This window comes from Henckelia pumila, chromosome 3 (genome assembly GCF_033568475.1).
Source record: "Henckelia pumila isolate YLH828 chromosome 3, ASM3356847v2, whole genome shotgun sequence".
Lineage (NCBI taxonomy): Eukaryota > Viridiplantae > Streptophyta > Magnoliopsida > Lamiales > Gesneriaceae > Henckelia > Henckelia pumila.
The window spans coordinates 123,832,648-123,857,876 of NC_133122.1; the positions used below are offsets into that span (position 1 = coordinate 123,832,648).

Sequence of the window (25,229 nt, forward strand, 5' to 3'; positions counted from 1 at the left end):
GCCGGAGATGACTCCAAAGGTAAATCTATTGCGTTTCAAGTATCTAATGATGTTTAAAATTATTTTTCTGAATTTAAACAGGAATTAAAGCGATCTGATCTTGAAGAAAACTCTATTGACTTGATTTCGAAGAAGTTCACTGATATCTCAAGGCAATGAAAGAAAATAAGGACGTGAAAAGTGCACAACCTTCGAAATTTCCTAAACTGCCTACTTCAGATAAGCCTCAAAAGCCAGATAATACTAGAGGATCTAGCCAAAGGTATGAAGGTAAGTTTCAGTCTTCAAGTAAAAATTTTGATAATGTTCAATGCAGGAAATGTAAGGGATATTGACACTATGCATATGAGTGTGTCAATCTCCTTCGTAAAGGTATGAATGTTTCTCTGAGTGATGAAGATTCTGAAGAAGAAAAAGAAAAGGTTGAACAGACAGATCTCATATCTCTTACTGCTTTGCTGGAAAGTAAGAAAAATTTTCAGATTAATCCACTTGGTGTTTGCTCCGGTGTTGCAACACCTGGACGCAACACAGTTCAAAAATCTGTTTGCTTTGTTGCTTTTAACCTTGATAATTCCAGTGATCATGAAGAATAGGTAGCTGACGCTTACACTCTGGAAGGTATACAGAAACTCTATGAGGGGTTTTACTGTGATTGGATCAAGAGGAATCAGTTGAACACAACCCTCACAAAAGAGAATACTGAATTGAAAGCTGCTACGGCTAGACTGGAGCTTCTCATGAGTAAGAAAGATCTGGAATTAGGATTGCTGAATTTGGAACTTGAAAGAGCAAAAGCAACACTTGATAAATTTAATTCCAGTTCAAGAAAACTTGATTCTCTTTTGACTATGGGTAAGAATGATAAGTTTGGTCTTGATTTTAAAGAAAATGTTTTTGAAATTGGTGAATCTTCCAAAACACCAGTGTTTGTGAAGGAAGGTAGTGATTCCTTGAACCATCTTTCAACTGCTTCTAAAGGTAAGAAACCCATTGTTGATAAAAATGTTTCTGTCCCAAAGCCAAAAAAATGGAAGCGTTCTTCTGTATGTCATTATTGTCTCAAACCTGGTCACATCAGGCCTTTCTGTCGTAAACTTAAGAATGACTATATTTTGTGGGAATCTAAACAAGTGTTGCCCCTCGTGTTGCACAACACCAAGCGCAACACTGGCAGAAAAGGACCCACTGTGAAGAACATTTGGGTACAGAAGTCTGATGTTAAAAGTTTTGTTATTTATACTTCCTTAAAAGCTAACACTGCAGGTAATTGGTACTTAGATAGTGAAAGCTCTCGGTACATGACAGGTTTGAAAGATCACCTCACGGACTACATCGAACAAAATGGAGGTAGAGTGACTTATGGAGGTAGTGCAAAAGGAAGAATTGTTGGAAAAAAAAAACTCAATGTGGAAGGGTTTCCAAAGCTTCATAACGTCTTACACGTTGAAGGACTTAATGCAAATTTAATTTCAATTAGTCAACTGTGTGATGATGACTTGCATGTGAAGTTTGATAAGAATACTTGTGAAGTTTTTGATAATGCTAATCGTTGTGTTATGACAGATGCAAGATCAGTTGATAATTGCTACCAACTTGGTGAGGAATTGACATGTAGACATTCAAAGGTTGATGAGTTTAGTCTATGGTACCAAAAGCTTGGACATGTGAATTTCAAGACTTTAAAGAACTTTAGTAAGTATGAAGCTGTCAGAGGTCTTCCAAATCTAAATTCTGGAGTTCCATATATTTGTGGTGCATGTCAAAAAGGTAAGCAAACCCGTGTTTCACACCCCGTGTTACAACACTGCGGGACAATATGGTTTCTTGAACTTTTGCATATGGATTTGATGGGTCCTATGGAAGTTGAAAGTTATGGAGGTAAGAAGTATTCTTTGGTATGTGTTGATGATTTTTCTCGATTTACATGTGTAAGATTTCTTAGAGAAAAGTCAGATACTTTTGATTTTTTCAATAAACTGTTCAACAAGATTACTAATCTTCATGCTTTGACTGTTTCCACGATTAGAACTGATCATGGAAAGGAATTTGAGAACTCATCTTTTTCTTCTTTTTGTGATAAGAAGGGCATCTCACAAGAGTTCTCCGCTCCAAAAACTCCTCAACAGAACGGAATTTCCGAAAGGAAGAATATGATATTGTAGGAGATGGCTAGGGTGATGATGAGCTCAAAAAATATCTCCAAGAGATTTTGGGCAGAAGCATTGAACACAACTTGCCATATTTCTAATCGTGTCTATTTGAGAAATGGTTCTTCGATGACTTCCTATGAAATCCTCATGGAAAAGAGGCCAAATCTAAATTATTTTCATATTTTTGGCTGTGTGTGCTATGTTTTGAATGATAGAAATCACCTAGAAAAATTTGATTCCAAAAGTGTTAAGTATTTGTTCATTGGTTATTCTACTAATAGTCGTGCATAGAGGATGCATGTATAACCATAGGACCAGAACAATTATGGAATCTATTAATGTTGTTTTTGATGATGGTGCAGATCTCAAAGGAAAAACTGCTGAAGATGATATTGAAGGCTTGCTGGAAATTCCTCTCGAAGAACACAGTGTTGTTCCGGATGTTACAATACCAAACACAACACTGGTTCTCCCAGAAACTGTTCATGAAGAAAATTCTCAAAATAATGAGGAAACTGAGGTATCTACTGAAAAAGACATTCCAAGCAAGATACAAAAGAATCATCTATCATCACAGATCATTGGAGATGTTCATGGAACAAGGCAAACCCGACCTAAGGACAAAGTTGACTACCGTAAGATGGTTGCGTTAGTATGCATGAGTTCCGTATACTCACAGATAATGCATTTTTGTTTTGTCTCCAATATTGTACCTAAGAATGTCAATGATGCTTTGAATGATGAATTTTGGGTAAATGCCATGCATGAAGAACTTGAACATTTTGTCCAAAATGTTGTTTGGTTTTTAGTTCCACCTCCTGATCATGGTAATGTCATTGGTACAAAATGGATTTTCAAAAATAAAACCGATGAATCAGGAAACATCCTTAGGAACAAAGCAAGGTTGGTTGCTCAAGGTTATACGCAGGTTGAGGGGGTTGATTTTGATGAGACCTTCACTCCTCTTGCCCGCATTGAGTCAGTCCGACTATTGCTAGCAATTGCATGTCATATGGGTATAAAACTTTACCAAATGGATGTGAAAAGTGAATTTTTGAATGGTATTTTAAATAAGGAAGTGTATGTGAATCAACCCAAAGGCTTTGAGGATCCACACCACTTGGATCATGTTTACAAGTTGAAGAAGGCACTCTATGGCTTGAAGCAAGCTCCATAAGCTTGGTATGGTAGGTTGACCGAGTATTTGCTTGAAATTGGCTTCAAACGAGGTGAGGTTGACAAAATCCTTTTTATTCAAAAGGCCAAAGGTGAAATTCTTATTTGTCAAGTTTATGTGGATGACATTATCTTTGGTGCTTTTTCTCAAAAGCATGTTGATAGTTTTGTTGGATGCATGTCTTCTACGTTTGAAATGAGCATGGTAGGAGAATTAACTTACTTCCTTGGATTGAAATTTAAGCAATCAAGTAATAGTATTTTTCTGCGTCAAATTAAGTATGCAAAGAATTTGGTGAAAAAGTTTTGCAAAGAGAATGTTAAGAACATGAAAACTCCAATGGGCTTGAGTGAAAAATTGGGAAAAGATAGTGTTGCGGCTGGTGTTGAGAATTTTGAAATATGTTTCGGGTACATTGGATTTGGGATTGTGGTATACAAGGGAAACCAACACTAATATTGTAGGTTTTAGTGATGCTGATTGGGCTGGTGATGTTAAAGATAGAAAGAGCACTACAGGTAGGTGTTTTTATCTTGGTAATAATTTGGTTTCATGGTATAGTCGTAAGCAAAATTGTGTGTCACTTTCGACTGCTGAATCTGAATATGTGGAAGCCGGAAGTTGTTGTTCACAACTTCCTTGAATGAACCAAATGATTGAAGATTATGGTTTTAAGAGTGAACCCCCCATTGTTTATTGTGATAATTCGAGTGCTATTGATATATCAAAGAATCCAGTTCAACACTCACGCACAAAACACATTGACATTCGTCATCACTTTATTCGAGATTTGATAGAGAAAAGTATGATTCGAATGGAGTTTGTTGAAAACAATAACCAATTGGCAGACATTTTTACTAAAGCATTAGATCATGAGAGATTCTCAACCCTTCGCAAGTCTCTCAGCATGTGTGCATTATAATCTTTTGCATGTGTTGTCTTCGGTGTTATAACACTATCGAAAACACTGTTGTTTTTCTTGTCATGCATATTTAGGATTTTAGGCATTCTGCACTCACTATGTTATGGGTGGTGTTTAAATCTCTGTTACAGTGATTCAATTGATGCCATGTTTTTCTGCAAATTTTTAAGCACACTGACCCTTTTGTTTTTGAAATCTGACTAAACCACCGAGTAGTTGAGGAATGTACGTGTATTCCATGTTCTTGTTCCATGTGAAAGGCGGTTTCACAAATTCAATGTTCAGCTTTTTATCAAGTTTGTTGACCAATGTCATAAATACAAACTTTTTCAAAAATCGGAAGAAAATGGAAAAAGATACCTAATTGAGTCCAATGAAGACTGTTCTTTTAGTGTGCAGGCTACCACTTCTGGAATTTTTCTGAATAAACAAGGGTAATCAAGTGTGCAGGTTTCAAATATTTTTGAAAAACTTTTGTGTTGTTGATGATGTTGTCAACACGAGAGGCAACACTACACTTGTCAACATATCTTATGCTTTTGATTGAATTTTTATTTTATGTTACACTCAATTAGACATAAAATAGGTCATGAATATGCATTTTTGCTAATAGGGTTCTGTTTTTGGGTAAGGTTCTAAATAGACGAATTCTGATGATTTACCCTATTTACTAAAAATTGATATTTTGTGGTTGATTTTTGTTTCAGTGGAGTTAAGCTGATGTGGAGTTAATTCTGGAAGATTTGGGCTGAAATATTTATCTCGAATTATTGCCTTATTTATGGGATTTTATCTTTTAATATTGGTTTTTTAATTTTTGGCCGTTAGGAAAGTTACCGTTAGTAACTTGGAGAGATAAGGGATCAGGATAATTATGAGTTTGTTAGAGGAAAATATTACCTTTTGTGATATGGGTTATATATTTGAGTTTTCGTAATTATCGGGCATTATCATCGTCTTAAAAATTCTTTAATCCCGATAGTACTTTCTGCAAACCCTACATCCTTCTCACTCTCTAATTTTAATTTCCATGGCAGGCTTTGATCCTCAAGACATCAGAAGCGAGATGGGCCACAAAGAACCCGATGTTGCCGCCAGTGTTGCAACACCGGATAACCCATCTTCCGCTCCTCCTTTGCCGATCGTTCCAGTACCCATAGAACCCGTTACACTTGCTGTTCTCATGCCGGGCGAACCTGGGAATGCGATTGATTTGGAAAATCCTCCAGATTTCTCCGTTTTGAACCGAGTTCATCCTCCTCCACCGATGGCTCGCCGATCGAAGAGGCAAGCTTGGTATAATCCTGATTTTACCCAGTCCAAACATTTTTACAAGGGTCCTCGTATCTCCATGGCCGAAAAAGATCGCAGCTCTAGTGATGATTCAGAGGATGTCGATTATGAATTTGTCGCGAGGAAGAAACCCTCATCCTCCGCATCTGCCTCTGCCTCCGCTCCGATTATCGAATCTGCTTTTGAGAGCGATGATTCGAGTTCTTCTGATGAAGTTCCTCCTCCCACTCAAACAAAGAAAGCAGATGGTGAAACATCCAATCCTCAAGAAACTGCTTTTTCTGATGAAGATGCCACTCTGGCTCAAATCTTGGAGAGCCTCAAGCAAGGAAAGGCTACGCCCTCTGCCTCCACAGGTCATCAATAAGATGATGAGCTTGATGCTGAGATTATGGAAGATTTTTCTGAGGGCAAAGCACATCAAGATACTGCTCCTTCCTCCTCCTCCTCTTCTGCCGATTCTGACGTTGACTCTTCTGATAAGAGTGCAGATATAGGTGATGAAGAAGACTCTGAAGATATTTCCAACATAGATGCTGATGAAGAACCTCTGGATCAAGAGGATGTTTCTACTGATGATGCCAGTGTTGCTGTTGGTGTTTTCAACACCACAGACAACACTGTTGATGAGGACTATGACCTTGATGCTTCTCATTCCCTCATGCTTTATTCTGGCGATGCTGCTGCTGTTTGGCCTCTCTTCACTCATAGAGGACTGCTGGATGAGAGGAACATTGATGCACGCTCCTACGATAGGTACAATCTTGTTGATTTTCTGAAGCTTAGGCAACATTATTCTACAGTTGTTGCTGTGATACCCTACTGTAAGAGGGTGATTCTGGAATTCTACGCCAACCTAAATGTAAGCATTGAAGATCCAGAATCTGCAAAGTATGGCTTGGTGTATCTTCGGGGTAGGCTGTTTGAGTTTACTCCAACCGTTATCAACTCTCTCTACTCAACCCCCGATGTAGATGAAGGACCCCATCATGATGCAAATGAAGTTATTTATGTTCTTACTGGTGGCTTGGTCAAAAAGTTTTCTGACCACTTTTCTGCAGTGAAGTTAACTTCATTCTATTCTGTCCTTCACAATATTGCTGTGAGGAATTGGACACCTTCATAAAACTCCACAGTAATCACAAGGACACAAGCGTTCATTCTCTATTCCATTGGGACTGGGAGTCCTTTCAATTTTGGGAAGCTGGTCTTCAAGATAGTGCTCCAGTTTGCGGATGGAGGACTGAAGTCTACTAAGCTGCCATTCCCATCTCTGATTTATGGCATTTTAGAGTCTCAGGCATTCATCCAAAATATCATAGAAGATCTCTTTTATCAACCTGAGATTTTGAAGTTAGCAGCTGGACTCCTAAAGGGAAATCGAGTTCTGGATTTGCTCTGGATTGCCACTCCCACTCCTGCTGCTGAAGTAGCTGATGTTGCACCCGGTGTTGCCAACACGGGTGACAACACTGAAGAAACAGTGCCTACTCCTACCCCTCTTGAATTTACCACTTCCACTATTCAGCTGCTGATGACTCGTGATGAGGAAAAGATTGCTCAAGCACAGGAAGACATTGCCTTCTATAGCACGGTTTTGGCTGATTGTCGGAGACAACTTGGCATTTCTGTCCAAACAGGGGGAGATAGGGCACAAGATGAAGCAGCTGGTGCTGATGAAGCTGCTGATGCTGCTGGTCCATCTGGGACTAAAGATGATGAGGATGAAGCTACTGCTCAAGAAGAATCCGATAGTGATCAATTTTAGATTTTACTTCTTCTCTCATCTTTGTTTCGTTTTGATTTTATAATAAATGTTTTTGTTTGCTCTAGTTGTGTACTTATCCAAACTAGGCTAACAACTTTTAACTCTCTTATGCCTTGATAGAATCTCTAACTCATGGTTCGTGTTATCCTTGGTGTTGCCAAAACGAGGGACAACACTTCAGGGGGAGATTTAAAATTCATGGGGAGAAGGATTTTTAAACTCAGGTGGAGTTTTTGTTTTAAACTTACTTGTGCAAGGTTTTGTCCAGAAAGCAAAAGGGGGGAGATTGAAAGGAATATTATTCCTTGAATATTTCGGCCCTTGATATAATTGATATTATGTGATTTTGCTTTCTAGACAAGTTATAATATTTGGCAAATATCCTATGTATATTTCGAATATCTTATAAAATATATTTGCCATGATCAAATCAATCTTGATAAGGTAGATAATCGATATATTATGAGTGGATAATTATCAAGATATGATTTGATTAGATTTGATAGAGTTTGATTCCTTTTTTAACATGTTTTCTTATTCATGTAGGGCTCTATCTAAAGAAACCTTCTAGTCTTGGACTCCAATTTCCAATCTATAAAATAAGTGTTTCACGCACAAGAAAGTAACGGCTTCAGACAATAATTCTGTGTGTAACCATTGAAGAATTCCATTAAAGAATTTGAAGAATTCTGAAGCAAGGTTTTTTGCAACCCTCATTGTTGCTTGTTCCCGTGTTGCCGTTCTTGCTGAAAACATCAGAGACAACACTGTGGGAACTGTGTTGTTGAAGATATTTTTTGTATCTTCAAATTTAGGCTACGGGAGTTGCATATGTTATTTTTACTCTGATTTGTTTAGGATGCAAGTTTAATTTCTCAATTTGTTGAGAAATTTAGGATTTATTGACTTTTAGTAAAATCACTAGGATTACTTTGTAAGACTGATCTTATGTTTACTAGCGATATTTAGCCCTAAGGTACTCGCACGAGTTTTTATACTCGTGCAAAATTAATTACTTGTGTTTTATTTACGCTTTAAATTTTCGCTGCACTGTGTTGTCTTTGGTGTTACAACACAAAGTACAACACTGCCTATTTTACATAACAAACCACGTACACTGTTTCTTTCAATGGTTATAGAATAGGCACTGAAAAACTAACCGCAAGTGTTCCAAGTGGTCGGTCCAGTTGTGGATATAGACCAATATGTCGTCAAAAAATACAAGCCCAAATCGCCGCAAATATGGTCGAAAAATGTTGTTCATAGGTTCTTGAAAGGTAGCAGGCGCATTGGTAAGCCCAAAGGGCATTACAAGGTACTCATAATGGCCCTCGTGTGTTCTAAATGCAGTTTTGTGTACATCTTAGGCTCGCACCTGAACTTGATGATAACCTGCTCGAAGATCAAGTTTTGAGTATAAAAGAGCGCCCTTAAGCTCATCAAACAATTCATCTATCGTGGGTATAGGATAACGATCCTTCACAGTAATTGTGTTCAATGCTCTATAGTATGTACCAAAGCGCCAAGTCCCATCGTTCTTCTGAATTAATACCATTGGAGAGGAAAATGGGCTTAAACTCAGCTGAATGAGTCCATCCGTTAACATTTCATCTACTAATTTCTCAATAATTGCCTTTTGATAATGATGATACCTATAAGGCCAAACATTAACGCGCTTTGAATTCGGCAAGAGAGGAATTTCATGATCATACACACGCAAGGGTGGTAGTCCCTGTGGCGGTGCGAATATGGCAGAAAGCTTTTCCAACAAGGTTTCCAATTTTGATTTAACATCCAAGTCTGAGTATACAAGAGGTACCACATCTAAGAAAAATACTTGGGCCACTCCCTGAGTAACAGCTAGGCACAAGAAATTATGAAGTTGTATAGGAGTTGGCGGCGCTGGAGCTTGACCCACCAATTGAATCTGATTACTCTTGTCCTCAAATTCAAAAAGAAACTGGTTATAATTTTGGCTTACCCAACCCAATGTGGCAAGCCACAAGGCACCCAGGAACACATCGGCACCATGCAACCCCAAAACCAACAACTTGGGCTGAAATGTATGGCCTTGTATTTGTAAAGACACACTCTGCACCATACCCTTTGTGATTAATTTTTCTCCATTTCTCACAGCAACCACAAGATCCGGAGATAAAATAATAGGTAACTGTAAATGATTAGCAACACGAGACTGGAAAAACGAATGAGTACTACCTCCATCGATCAAAATCTGGACAGGGGACCCAGCTAACAAACCCGAGAAACAAAATGTTGTAGCCGAAGGTTTCCCGGTCATAACATGAAAAGAGATAGCTGACTGGATTTGTGGCTCCAAATAGGGAATTTCTTGGTCCATTGGGATTTCATCAGGAGGTATATCCTCTGTAAAATCAAAGAAAAATAAATATGGTTTAGTCTTACAGCGATGAGAAGAAGACCATTTTTCATCGCAAGTGAAACATAAGCCATGTTGCATTTTATGTTGAATTTCCACAGGAGAAAGACACCTAGATGAAATCGCCGTAGGATTAGCAAAAATCCTAGTTTGATTAAATTTAGAAGCAAATGAAGGTGTCGGAGATAGAGCCCATGTGTTGTAATTATTGTGCAAACGAGAACTAGAACGTCGATCCAATAGTTTAGCTTCTTGAAGACGAGCGATCCCAATAGCTTGTGCCAAAGAAGTGGGTCGGAAGGCCTTTACCTCATGTCGAATATCCGAGTGGAGGCCCAAAATAAAGCAGCTAGTGAGAGAAGATGCTAAAACCCCAGAGATACTATTGGCCAAAGCATAAAATTGTTGACGATACTCAGCCATTGCCGATGTCTGCGTTAGCATGAGGGGAAATTAAGAATTTGTTTTTTTTTTTTTTTTTTTTTTTAAACAAAAAACACCACCGGAAGCGGGGGGTTAGGCAGACCCCTACCTGTATATAAACATAAAAAAGCGATACAAATGAAACCTAAAGGAGGAGGGGGACTAGGCCAAGACCTCCCCAAAAGGCTATACAAAGGTAATACGAACATCAGAACAGCTAGGGTATCGAAAAATATACAACCAAAGCATCCCTAGGAAATAAGTATAAACAAATAATATCAAAGATAGCTAACTAAGTCAACGTCAGCAGTCATCCTGGGCAGCAAAAGCTAGAAGAGAACCACAGCTCGGCCCAGCAAAATCAAAAACGGACACTGAGGCGCGAAGAGTGGCTGGAATCAACCTGTGCAGTAAAACCTAGAGGAGATCCACAACTCCAGGCCAGCAAAATCAAATCCGACACTAAGCTGGCACCGTCCAAAGCTGAACAACAGATCAAAGCAATGCAAGAAATATGTCCAAAAGTCATGGTCAGCTGGGAAGTCACTATACATAGGCCGCGAGGAAAAAGAGGAGCGACCGCAAACCAGCAGGCCCAGAGCAAAAGAACAGGAAAATGGCGAAGGAAACTCAAGCCATAACCTAACTCCCAAGAAGACTGGAAGCCCAAAAAGCGAGGGGCACGAGAGACCGCCCACAAAACATCCAAACAACAGCAAGAACCAGGCAAGGATAAGCACAGTGAACGCTTGGTGATCCATCACCCTGAAGAAGCAAAGCAAGCGACATGGGAACAGACTAACTCCAAAACCTCCGGAAAAGGGCCGGAGAGCTGTACCTGCAAATAAAAATAAATAGCTACATATATCTAAATCTAGGATGACCTAGACCAAAATGGAGAGCAAGCAAAGAAAAGGCAAGCCCAAGAGAAACGGCTATAAGCGAGCGTGAGACTCTAAGAAAACCTAGATCTAAGGTAAGGAAGCCCGGAAGAGTCAGAACGGGCCAACGCAGCGATAGGAGTGATTAAAGGAACACCAATCTCCAACAAACACTGCCTATGATCATGAGCCTGCCGCGCCAACGCATCCGCAACCGAATTCCCTTCCCGATAGATATGCGAGAAATGAACCGGCCTATTCCGCACCAAAACACGCGTCCTCGAAACAATATGGTCCAAATCCCATTGGCACCTCCAAGATCTAAGAATCTGAATGGCAATCTGGGAATCAGTCTCAATCCAAAGGGGAAAAAGGCTAAGGTCAGAACAGAGAAGAATACCCCTCCAAATCGCCCAGAGTTCTGCACGGACATTGGACCCCAAACCAATGAACTCACTAAAAAACGCCAAGACCCTACCAGAAGAACCCCCCCCCCCCACAGACGACTCACCCGGGTTACCTCTCGAGCTCCCATCCACATTGAGCTTGAAGGACCCAGGTGGAGGCCTCAACCAACGGACGATCGCAGTCTTGTGAATCCGTTGGAGGCCGACCGAAATGCTCATCTTCCTCGCAGCCTGCAAAGCCCCCAGCCAAAGACGGGGCTTGATAACAGTTGCGGAATGAGCAAGTCTCAAATAAGACAAAATTTGGAACTTAACCTTCTCCGCAGAGTAGGGTAAGTGACGGTGCTTAGAATTTGTTAGTGCCTATGAGAATTTTTCTTTAAATTCTTAAAGTTCTCTTCAAAATTCATGAGAAACTTCACGTTTGTATAAGGATATTTTCTGATTAAATCTTGTTTCTAATAATTTATTAAGGGCATTTGATATTCTACACCTCAACCATGAGTCTTTGATTCGCTCAGATTACTCTTTAATTATATTAATATTTTCATGGGTTTGCCTCTTCAAGAATATACCATATGTTCGGATGAATTTCTGACGCGAGCTACATTCTTGTTTTTTTTTTAACAATTAAGACATATACTTTCCATTACCTATACTCTGACCTACCCATGCGGTCTTGTGAATAAGAGAATCATTCGAGCATATAGTCAAATTTTCTCCTTAAGATTAGTTTGGAAAAGAGTTCATAATTTCACGGTCACTTTATTCGAGACTTACTATGCCAAGTTCTCAAAACTCATGTCCCACACTTAGATTGAATTATTCCGGTTTTCATGATTAATTGCATAAAAAAGGAATTCATATTTTATCCTAGCTTAATTTTTGTCTAAACTCAAGAAAAAAATGTCCTGGAATTTTATTCTTAGTAGTTTCCATTGCTGATTCGACTACTCTTTGATGAGTATATATTTTGTAGATCTTGTTAGAATCGAGACACTAAGATATTTGACATTTAGCACTTCACTATATTTCTTTTTATATGTCGATAATAATTTCAGCCTTCATGAACTCGGGAATCTTACCATTACATGAATCTGGCTATTTTCTAATAAATTTATTATGATGCATAGTCTCTTTTAAATATCATATAGTATTATTTTTGGTCATTTTTGTCTCGTTTTTGTTCTTTAATTTTCTCAGCGTACCATGCCTGGGCTCCACTCATGTCACTTTATCGGACATCTTAGCTTGAACCTTGTGACAACCTAGTCCAAGCCTACTCGGCGACTCGAGAAATAAAGATAAGTCTTTCAGTGTTTTTATTTTTAAAAAACTATGCTTGTCTTAACACATTTCCAAGCATACATTGAAATAAAGTTAATTACCTTGTATCCTCATGATTCTACTACATGGAAGTGGCAATTGTTGTGTCTTGCAAAGTTATAAAAAAACTATAGCCAATTATTATACTCATCATGGTGCTTGATATGACTCTGCTCATTTCACTATTGCTTACTTCTCCATATTATGCTATTTTGTTATCTCATGTGGACCGAATTTCTCAAATTTAAAATCTTTTACTTGAAATAGCCTCACATTATAACTGCTTCATATGCTTGGAGTTGATAAATATCGGATGTGGGATATCTCATAATAATTTTTTTTTAGTTTGAGGCCATGTGTTTAATTAATCTAATATGATATTGGACATCTATTGCCTTGTATTTTGTTTGAGTCTTTTAACAGATATCAGACATACAATCTAGCAGTAAGGCCCTATTCTACGATATTGAGCATGCAATCTCTTAGTAAGGCTCTATTCTACGATGTCGGGCATGCAATCTCGCAGTAAGACCCTATTCTACGATATCGGACATGAAATCTCACAATAAGACACTATTTTATGATATCGGGCATGCAATCTAATACTAAGGCCCCAATATATGGCTCGACACTTTAGAGGCCTGATGAGTGCATTTTGTATGCATTAATTCGTGATATTTTTATGTTCATTTTGTGTGCATTCATATTTTTTGGTGTGTTTTTATTTGTTTTATTGCATTCATGTGTCTTTCATTCTTCGGGTTTTATTTGTAGGAAAAATGGAAATTAAAAGAGTTTTGAAGATAAGAGAAAAAGAAAAAGAAAAAAAAAACAAGCGCTAAAGAGGTGGTTTGCACTAAATGTAGTGCAAACGCTCAACATGTAGTGCAAACGCTCAATTCAGAGAAAACAAGCATGTTATCGCATGGAAGCATGAGATTAGCGCAATGAATTGCGCTGTTGGGATAATGATTATGTGCAATCGTGCAAGGGAGAAAAGAATCACGCAAGGAAGAAGAAACATACGCGCGCGAGATTTCTTTCAGGCGTGGGCGCGAGTTTCGGAGTCTGAAAATTCGGAAATCCCTTGTGGCGTAAGGAAACTAATTATTAGGGGATTCAAACACTATAAATAGAGGATTTTTAATATTTTTGAGGGGTTCCATGTTTTCCAAACGCAGAGGACGCGCAAGGAAACTACTGCTTGGGAGAAGATTTCTTTCTTTTCTTTTATTTTAATTTTCAATTCATGATTAAAAACTTTGATTGTGAATTATGTTAAACTTTGAGTAGTTTTTCGTTTCGATCAAGGCCACATGATTGGGACAGACATTTTATGTAGAAATTTGGATGTTTATTTGAGATTTTCTAGACTTGATTTTATTTTATTGATTATCGAATTTATATTTGTCTTGTGAATTACCTGGCCAGTTATTTGCTTGCATGTTAATCGATTCCAAGTCGACAGAGGAGGTTTTGATTTTGATCACTTTAATAATCAACATATTGTAAAACTAACTAGAAATAGAATTTGCTTTCATTATGCGATTTGGGTGTAAACTGAATTTTCACAGTTCGTCATGCATTCAAATTTGATTAGAATTACGAAATATTAATCCGTCAATATTTGAATAGATTTGATTGTGCTGGAAATAGTCCTTCGAATAATTTAGGAGAATTCCCGTGAATTAAGATTAAGTCTGAGTCTTAAATCGACTTCTTGTTACATGAATTGTCTGGTACCTATGTGAGTCTTTGATCGAGCTTTTTCCAAATTGAATTTTAATCCAAAATCGTTGCTGCGTTTTTACTGAGTTGAATTTTATTTGCTATTTAATTTCTTAGTTTAAAATCTGAAATCACCCTTTTTAATTAGTCTTGATTAAGTAAAAATAATCATATTCTGGTATTCATAATTATACAGTCCCTGTGGGTACGATATCTAATTTTATTCACTTTACTATTACTTGACCTGGTACGCTTGCCAGTAGAATTTATTCACACCGATTTGGCCGGTCAAAGCCCAACACAGCTTGGCAGTTACATGTAAACTCATGCCACTCGTGGTTATCTCAAAAGCCCAACCAGCTCGGCATGATGCAAACCCACGCCACCCGTGGTTATCTCAAAAGCCAGACCAGCTCGGCACGATGTAAACCCACGCCACCTGTGGTTATATCAAAAGCCCGACTAGCTCGGCACGATGTAAAATCAGGCTACTCGTGGTTATCTCAAAAGCCCTTCCAACTTGACACAATGTAAACCCATGCCACTCGTGGTTATCCCAAAAAACCCAAACAGCTCGGCACGATGTAAACCCACGCCGTTTGTGGTTATCCCAAAAAGCCCAACCAACTCGGCACGATTTAATTCCACGCCATTTGTGGTTATTTCAAAATACCGACCACCTCGGCACATAAAGTCCATTAACTTGACACATCTCAATAAGCTCATTCCGTCACGAACGCTCAAAGGAAATTGCAAACAACCAGAATATTGTCTTACATGCTCTAAAACATAAAGTCAACCACTACAAAGTTACTTCTCATTTCACTCGTCGTCACTTCTCTCCGAGAGGTAGTATTAATGATATGATAAAAATTCTATCATATCTTTATTTATATTTTAGAGATATATTAGAATATTGCATGGATATGCATAGATCTAATTGCCTTATGCATTAAAAATTCTATATGGACTAGGACTCTCTTCTTATAAATAAGGGGTCTCTAACCCATATTACGGTACTTGGATCCATTCTTATAAATAAGGGGTCTCTAGTGTCTTGTATAAATTTCATCGGTCGTCCATTCTGATTCTGGTTTGGATCCACCTATTTCATCGTCCCTCATCGGTGGTGACCAACCATCTAAACACATTTCCAGGCTCTAGAATCAATGGATTTTATGTATATTCTAATCTTCAATTTCCATGGGCCATAATTTGTTCTATCCAATATTGGTGGAGGAATTGCAACATTGGAGTACGAATATCCATAACAAACCTGCAAAAATAACCAGGAACTCACTTAGTAAAATCAAGAGTTTGTTAATTAAAAAGTTCGTGTTGTTCGCGGTGTTACAACACCAAAGAAAACATGCAGGGAAAAATAATCAAATAAAATAAATAACACAAGGCAGTTAATGTTTCCGAGTAAAAACTCGTGAGGGTGCCTTAGGGCTAAATAATCACTAGAAAAATGTATGTCAGGCTATCACATCAGCAATTGGACCAAAATCATTAAAAATGAAAATTTAGCATACCAAAACCAAACTTTGAAAAGTTAATTGACCAAAACCAAAAAATAAACTAGTTAATGGACCAAAAAAAATAATTTTCCCTTTCCGTTATAAGAATTTATTAATTCTACTAATTCATAACGGCCCCTCAAAGTTACTTGGACATGAAATGGTAGTGTTTTATTAATAATTTTAATTATTTTAAATAGCCCTATTCTCTTTGAGGTAAGCCACTTACAATATTGTCAAAAACAAAATAAATATAACTTAATTCAAATATTTTATCTGTAATGTCCCCAATAATAGATGTTTTCTTTTAAAGAATCACTTTCCATAACTACGTGTGTATACAAGGGCGGCCCTAATGAGCTATAAGAAATTATTCTTCATATTTCGTAATTATAAAATTATCCCCCCAAAAAATATCACATATAACCATCAAAACTCACAATTCATGTAGTTACCCAACTCGAATCGCCTACTAACTAATGTTGCGAAATCTATTCTTAAGTTTTTGTGTTACACAAAATAATCTAAGGAAAAAATAAGAGATAAAGTTAAGTAACTCAACTCGACATAACTAGACAATTAAACTGAGTTACTCAACTGGATAAATCAACCAAAGTGGTGAAATAGTCCTTCAACGTAACTAGATTTACTTTACGGGACTAGACGACTGAAATTGTCAAGAGACCCAAGACTGGATACATCTGAATATTTGATGACATAAGACCACGACTGAATATAGCACCTTGATTTAACAGCAACTGGAAGTTATTATCGACTAGTCAATGCTGTTATACTAAACTGATTGCAACTGAATTTAAGGACGGCTGAAATATCTAAGGGATATTCAAGAACATCAGTCCGAGTTCCTAAACATTCCCAACACAATCAGAATTCTTTAGAATTGGATTTTCGCTATTTTGGAAAAGGACAATAGTATACTGTAAACTCCGCAACAATGGTAGTGCGCATATGCATTAGAAATTGTCTGCAAGAACTATCAGACAAGGCAACAAATATTTTTGTGAGGAACGAATAGTTTTGAACGGATTTTTGACCGTTGAGATCATTGCCTATAAATAACTTGAAGATCAGCTGAAGAAACACTCTTTGATCTCTACATTCTACAAGAAATCAATCGCATTCTCATAGTTCACAAGTCTTTATACAAGCAACTGATATACTCAAGAAGCACTAGTAGAATTGTGGGTTTTTACTTTGCCAAATTTTACTTCAGCATTTATTAATTACGAAGTAATATGTAACAATCAACTTCGATAATAATACTGGCGAAGTAAACACACACATTTTACTTCAGAGTTTATAAAACCCGGGCTTCACTAATAATTTTAATTAACATTTTACTTTGGCATATTATATTTAATGAAGTAAAATGGTGAAAAGAAAAATTAAATTTAAAAATGCCGAAGTAAAAATATGTCCGGAAGCTGGACTTCTGCCTTTCACCTTCATTTTCTTCAAACTTTTTCTCACTCGTACCGTAAAAAAATCCACCGCGCGATGCCCTTTCTTCTTCAACCCTAGCCATTCCCGTCGGCTTCTTCCCCACTCGTTTTTGTCATCAATTCCATCTGCACAAGTTCGGAGACAGATAGCCCAACCACCCTTTACCCATCTTATACCTTGTTTACCCCGATTGTGGCTTGTAATGGACGAATCGAGATCCAAATTTTGGTCGGAACCATAGTCGATCGTGAGTGAAGCTGTGCACTGTTCTTCTTTGTTTCTTCTGGTGATTTCACTCCGATTTCTGGTTTTTATCGTTGTGCAGCTGCAATTCAAAGCTTAGAATATATCTGAGTCATGCATGTTTCCAATTGAAGCAGCTGCAATCTGGTCTTTTCTGGTGATTTTGATGGTTTTGATCCTCGTGATATTGAATTTGGGAATTTTGAACAAATTTATCTTTTTACTGAGTATACTAAATTCGGGAATTTTGAGTTATTTCTTATTTTTTCTTCTTCTTGGTGTTTGCTTGTCTATGTGTGAATAAAGGCTACGTGAATGATGACTCTTGCATCCAAAGGTGCAAAATTCATGAAGGAAAATTTTGATTTTGTTATCATTGTTACTTTCAAGTTAATATTTTTGAATAAAATCTCTAAATATTTTAGTCACTTGTGATTGTGGGGGTGGTTTACAAGAATTTATCAGCACTTCATAACATGTGATGTGTTACAATTTTTATCTATTTTACTTTTATTTCCGATTCATTATTAGCATACTTAGTGTTGCTGGGATGTGCTTTATGGATATGGCAATTAAGATCCTGGCCTTTTCCAAGGCATGGAACATTATTCGTATCTGTTTTGTGGAGATTCAGGGAGAAAAATGCGAGACATATTGTTCCTAAGATGATCTAGTACTGTTGGTGTTCTTGTTTTTGGATGCAGCAATCACAGATACGAACACAAAGGACAGTTTAAACAAACCAGTCGGGGAGGGAAGCATAGTAAGATTAACTAAGAGTCACATTTCTGCACAGGATTGTATGATATTGTCCAAGAAAGTGTGCGTTTTCGTTCTTCCTCCGTACATTTTATTCTTTAGTATTGTGTTCTAATTATTTTCACAATGGTAAAACATGAGTAGATTAGAGGGAAAGGGAAGGGAAATTGAAACTGAAGGATTTGACAGAGTACTTCCATCTTCCTATCAGTGTGACATCTAAGGAAATGAATGTATGAACATCCGCCATAAAAAAATATATACCGTAGGAAGGCTTATCACGATGGCCTCACAGAAAGGTTCTTTTTTCTATATTTTAATTTTTGGAAATGTATGTGTATCTTAAGCTTGTTTTCTCAATGTTTTTATGATTGTATCAGTGTATTTTGATGGTGAATTTTTGCGTGACGACTGCAGATAATGAGTATCAAGAGTCAAATATCGAAGAAAAAGAAGAGATTGAATTCGGGTGATGCGGATGAAAATGAGCGTGCTTTGGAGCAGATACATGAGCTTGAGCAAGTACTTGAACTTTTTTGTGGAGAAAACGTTGGCTGATATATTTTTTGCTGGCATATATACTGATTTTTCTACAAATAAGTTATCTTTTATGAATGAATGTTAAATAAATGAGAAGAGGTAAAGACAAGAAGTTATTTTTGAAATAATAAACATGCACGATAGGAGTTTGGTTGATTTTCTTGATGTTAAATTATGTGTCATGTGACAATGTTTTCTTTTTTTTATTATTTAATATTTTTTGATTGATAATTAAATGGTTACCAATTGATTCTATTTCATATTCAACATAATTTATACAATAGTTGGATCAAATTCGCATGATAATTTTAATCCAACGAATATGATAAATATGGATATGCATTAATTTTTATTGCAATGTTGCACTCTTTACAAAAAAATTTAGGGGTACAAAATGATTTTTATCTTCCAGATGCTCGAATTCTTAACAATTTCACCCTTTTTATTTTTCATAATTTTTGTATCTTCCTCCATTAAAAACTTGCACTTTGTTTGATTTGGATAGGGTAAAGTGATTAACAGTGGAGGTACTGGAAGTTGTGGAACTTGCATAGTGGAGGTAACACACCAAGCTTCACATGATTTTATTGCTAAGTTTGTCAGGCGATTTCCGGGTAGGGATATTCCTTTACAAACTGTGATTGGTTCTCGGGCTGTGGATACTCTTGTTCGTACAATTGTATATTTACTTTTTACTAATCGAAATGGTGCTATATATCAGTAAACTGTTGTAAAGTTCTTGTTTGCTCGTCTTATTTTATTTTACCAAATCTGAGAGAAAGAGAGTGTTTGGGCAAAATATGGAATTCCAGGTCCTTGTTCATGGTGATGGTTTCACCACTTTCATTTTAAATAGTCCAGGATTCTTTTCTTGTTGCTCAATGGGTTATGCTAATGGAGTAGTTAGCTCTCAAGGGAGGCAACCTTTGGTTTCCTTCGGGGTGATATCATATGTCCAGTATGCTAAAATACCTGATGGCCGCTCATTCCTTGGCGTTCCACACTATTACAGGCATAGCTTGCTTGTTTTGCAAAGAGCAACAAACAATGGAATGAACAACAACTGAAGTTTGTGATTAATTTTGGTGATATTGTTGACGGCTTCTGCCCAAAGGACCAGTCTCTAACTGCTATCAATACAATTGTCAACGAGTTTAGTAATTGTGCTCTTTACTCTTTCTGATGAAAGATAGTAGAAAATGTTTTTTTTAAATAAAATTAGTATTTTTCTGATTGCTTCAGCTCAATTTGTTAATTTTCATAGACTTCGTATTGATTCCTGCTTTTGGAGCATCATTTCAGGCGACACCGTAAAAAAAATTGAAGGAGAATGGGTACAAGTATAGCTGGGGGAATGTTACTGTGAAGCTTGCTGAAACCTATGGATTTTGCTGGGGAGTTATGCGAGCTGTACATATTGCATACGAAGCTAGAAAGCAGTTCCCCATCAAGAATAATGAAATGTAACTCTCGAGCTTAGAGCTTTTACATCAAATGTTATTCATACTTTACATGTATTGTTTTAGCCAGGGTGAATCAGGTGATAATCGATTGCATATGCAATATTTGACTGTTTTCCAGTATAGAAAAAGCAGTTTAATTAGAAAGTCCCTTGGGCCACATAATAATGTGAAGAAATATTATTTGAACATGGATTGTTTGAGATGGTAGAATTTATATAGGTTAATATTGTTTGCAGTGTAACTGATAGAGAAGTGATATACTTAAAGAGTCATAATGATTTTCCAGAAAATAAATGTGAAGCCTGGCAGCTACTTTCATCATTAGACCCTCATTGTGATCCTTCTTTGATTCTTTACTTAACATGTCCAAATGCACTGATTAATGATTCAGTGAGGAAATTAACCATCCATGTATTCTCTTGTTAATTAAATATAGATAATAAAGTTGAGGAAATTTTGACAACATAGCTCCAATTATACCTTTTTGCTTGTTGAAGGTTTAGCATATATTTCCTCAGAAAAAATATTCACGATTCTTCTTTATGATATGCTTTGATTTATTATTGTTCTAAGCTGCTGCCATTGGGATTTACAGGATTAATCAACAACCAATATTACAATAAATCTCAATATGACCAAGTCAGAAGTAAATGGAGCGAATTCGTCTACTCCTATGTCGGTGCCTAAATGGGTAGTGTACGTTTAGATAAACTTGTTTATATTGTGGATTTATAGGATATATTTGTGGAAATATTTTTTGTTTTGCAGATACATTTTTAGGTTTTATACGTGATTTGTGGATTTGTGAATATTTATCATTTTTTGTATGGATGGATGATTTTATGAATCTAATTAATCATTTTTATTTTTAGATATTGTGTTATTGTTGTTTTCTATTACTTGTATACTATAAATAAAATGGTGAATAATATATATAACAAAAACACTTCGGAAAATTTAATTTGTGGTGAAGTAGAAGAAAATATCTACTTCGCCATATGTAAAATTAGTGAAGTCATTCGTAGCAATTACTTCGGTAATTGAAATTCTCCGCAGTCTTATATGATGAATTACTTCAATATCACCACAATTCAAAAATTGTGAAGTCGTATATTTATTTTACTTTGATAATTGTATAATGTGTGAAGTAATAGAGGATTAAATACTTTGTTATTTACGAATTTGATGAAGTAATATACGTGTTTTTTACTTCGGTAGTGGTCCAATTTCGAACCGATTTGGGTTTTTTGGACCATGCAAAGACTTCGGTAATTATCGATCTATTACTTCAGTTTTAATGCGAAGTTAAAAATACCCTTTTACTTTACGTGCATCTACTTCGGTACTAATATGTCTATTACTTCAGTTAATATCTGAAGTAATTGGCAGAAATTCTACTAGTGAAGCACACTCTTACATGATCAGTTAGGATCATCTTTTGCTAAAATCTCAAAGTGAGATCTTTGTTTTTGTAAACTAGTCAAGGGTTGTTTATTGTATTCAGTAAAGTACTAGAAGTTTCAATTGAGGCAATGTTAAGTCCTGATTGAATTGGAGTCTTGCAAATTACTTGTAATACTCAAATATTCTAGTGTATACATTCCCAATAGAAAGAAAGGTGACACATGAGTTGTTCAATCTCCAAACATCTAGAAAAATATCTTGTTTTATATACTATACAGTCGAGCCATTAATTTTTTGTTCTATTTATCACTCGACCTTCTTCCGCACATAAAATTTGTTAGTTGATTGACATTGATAGTCAAGAAAGAGCTAGTAGTTCAGTTGACATTTCAACTGAACTGAATCTTTGAAGAATAAAATTTTGTAGTGTGTATTCACACTCCCTCTGCACGTGTTCACCGATCCAACAAGTGGTATCAGAGCAAGGAACTTTCTTTCTTTGAACACATATTCAAGATGACATTTTTTTGAAAGATACTTAAAGAAGATTTTAACGATTGGAATATTAGGATGCAAGAACATTTGGCAGCTCAGGATGACGATATGTGGTAATTTATTACTGACGGAACCATGACTATTACAAAATCCAATATTGTTGTTGTTAAGAGTATAGGTTGTTGGAACACGTGCCGCTCTCATGATCAAATCGATCTGATACCTGGTGCAGCGAAAGTTTAAAAATTTTATATGGAACAATTCCATATCATGGATATCAAATCCTAACGATTAAATTATGCAAGTAAAATAATAATAATAATTAATATTTTACCTCTTCAAGCAATGGCTTGATTAGTGGACTCCAACAGATTTAATCTGCTCTTGTTGTAAATCCCGGGAACCGATGACTCGCTTGATCAATCTCTGGAATTAGGTCCACGAACAGAAAACTAAAACCTTCTGATTGATTGCACTAGAAATCAATCAGATGTTTATCAAAGTGATTAAACAGATTTGATCTGTCAATTCAGAATGTAATTTTTCAGAAAAATCACAGACTGAATTTTCTCAAAAAGGAGTAGAGGATTTCGAAAATCCCCTTAGAATATTTAGTGTGTTTTTCTAAAACTCCAAGATGAATCTTCTATTAATTTTCGAACACACACATATATTTTTATATATAATTTCTAGACTGGATTAAGTTATATCTCTATTAGGACTTTAACTTCTTAGGACTCATAATCCATAACTTAAGCCCAACAAGCCAAGCCCTTTATTATAGAAATTAATATAAAATTCATCATGACTCCGATTGATAAACTGATTTCACCAATGTGCACAGAAACCATTTATGCACCTTTTAAAGTCAAGATAATTTTTCTGAATCCGAATTCAGTGATTTCCAAAAATGCCCATCCCTATGTCATTTTAGAAATTCCACTCCCTTTAGTTAAGAAGCCCAACTTCTCTTTCATTAAATTTAACTCTTTTAAGTTAACTATGTTAACGATGTTTAGTAATCCGTTACTTGTGTGACCCTCAATGGTTTAGGGATACAGCTAGCCATGGGCTCATAACTCCTTGTGACTCGGAACAATAATTTCCAACTTACCCATCGAATCATGGTAAGAGCGCCTAGCAACATCGCCCCATTATTCCCTAGGTATCACTGATAGAGCCTGCAAGAACCAGTAGGTTTTGGTTAGCGTACAGTACGGTCCCTTCATCCATATATCCCGATCGAATCAACAACCATTGGTACATCGAGAATCGTTCGAGATTCGATAACTATGCAATGCATCTTGAAGATCAAATAGTGACATCGCATGTGCTACTAGGAAACCAAGTAACCTAAATCACATCGAGTACTCTGGCCAGAGATTTGTCATACTAATATCTCCTCAGATCGCATAGGATATTCACACTCGCAAGCGTGTGGTGAATCCTTGACAACAAAGCATCGACTCCTATATGTGTCGTAACTGTACCCAATCTCGACACCTGATGACCCTCATAGAGTCGTTAAACGAGTCAAAGTACAGTACTAGCATATAGAGTCTCCATGATGTTTCAAGTAGTAAAGACTAATGATGTACAACCAAAATCGCGGATTTATCCACTCAATTAATGATAACCACTTGGAAAGTCCGAATAGGGTAGTTCGATCATCCATCATATGAATATCCATTTGCATGCTTTGAACATCTCTATGTTCCATACCAATGAAACGTGGTACTCGACATCACAAATGCTAGTCTCAATCTTGATCGATCCTTATCCTTATTTGTAGACGGCTCAATTGACTAGGAACTGTTTAGAATATACAGCGACTATAAGATGTGTTTCATGATAGTGATCTCTCTTTATTCACTATCTCATCTTACTTACACTATAGTATATTCAAGGTCTTTATCAAAACAACAACTGTAGTGACCCGCAATTAATCAAGGTAATTAAGGAAATTAATTACGAAATTTTGCCTAAAATTATCCGAAGTGGATCGGAAGCTCCGAAGCATAGATCGGAAGCTCCGATCGGGATCGGACGTTCCGTTGGAGGATCGGACATTCCGTTCTGGCTAGGGCTGGCGTCATCACCGACGTCAGCAAGATGACGTCACTGCTTACACACGTGAGGTTACAACGGACGTTCCGATGTCACGATCGGACGCTCCGTTCGCGATCGGACGTTCGGATCGCCGTCTATAAATAAGGGGTCCGAGCCCTCATTCTGTGCACCGATTTCCCCTCCTTTCCTCTGGTTTTCGAACCTTCTTACTTAGATCTACGGAGTTCTAGGCATCCTATTGGGAATCCGGAAGTTGCCTAGCGATCCCGGCGTCGTAGCGGAGGTGTGCCTAAGTTTTGAGGAGATTCTACACCAGCGGGCTGACGACGGATGAAGGTATAATTTGGCTTCCTAAAAATATTTAGGAGTATGAAATAGCTTAGTTAAGACTTTTAGAGCATTTATAGTGATGCATGGACTTTTGCATGTGTAGACGCAGTAGAGCAGACTTGTAGGCTTTGGACCTAGATGGGTGTGCTAGGAGTTGACCTGCAGTGTTAGAGGTACGTAAGTACTGACCGAGATAGTCGGCATGATATTTATACACATGTGTGTGATGCTTGATGTATGTGCTGTATTGACTATGTTTTACTGTTTTTAGCACCTGCATATGTTTTTACGGAGACTGCATCGGGTATGATATGAGTCATGACAGTTTCCATAAGTCGAGGCGATTCTTCCTGAGGATTCGTGTCTTGGGAATATACGAGTACCACGCGAAGTCGCTCTCTTGCCCGGTACTGTGTATTCCAGGCGCCATGAGTAAAGTGATTTAACCCTGATTTTTAAAGTAAT

General features: G+C 37.0%; 1 long non-coding RNA gene across 9 annotated transcripts; it reads left to right on the forward strand.

The window, feature by feature from the left end:
- Positions 1 to 17,448: 17,448 nt before the first annotated feature.
- LOC140889160 (uncharacterized) lies at positions 17,449 to 21,336 on the forward strand. 9 transcript variants are annotated; one of them, XR_012152113.1, is made up of 8 exons: positions 17,449 to 17,719; positions 18,235 to 18,525; positions 18,607 to 18,761; positions 18,880 to 18,984; positions 19,508 to 19,561; positions 20,015 to 20,154; positions 20,305 to 20,465; positions 21,061 to 21,336. It is a non-coding gene; the product is annotated as an uncharacterized lncRNA (long non-coding RNA). The 9 variants fall into 9 exon arrangements; XR_012152114.1 differs by having other exon boundaries at positions 17,449 to 17,707; XR_012152115.1 differs by having other exon boundaries at positions 17,450 to 18,298; positions 18,408 to 18,525.
- Positions 21,337 to 25,229: the final 3,893 nt, after the last annotated feature.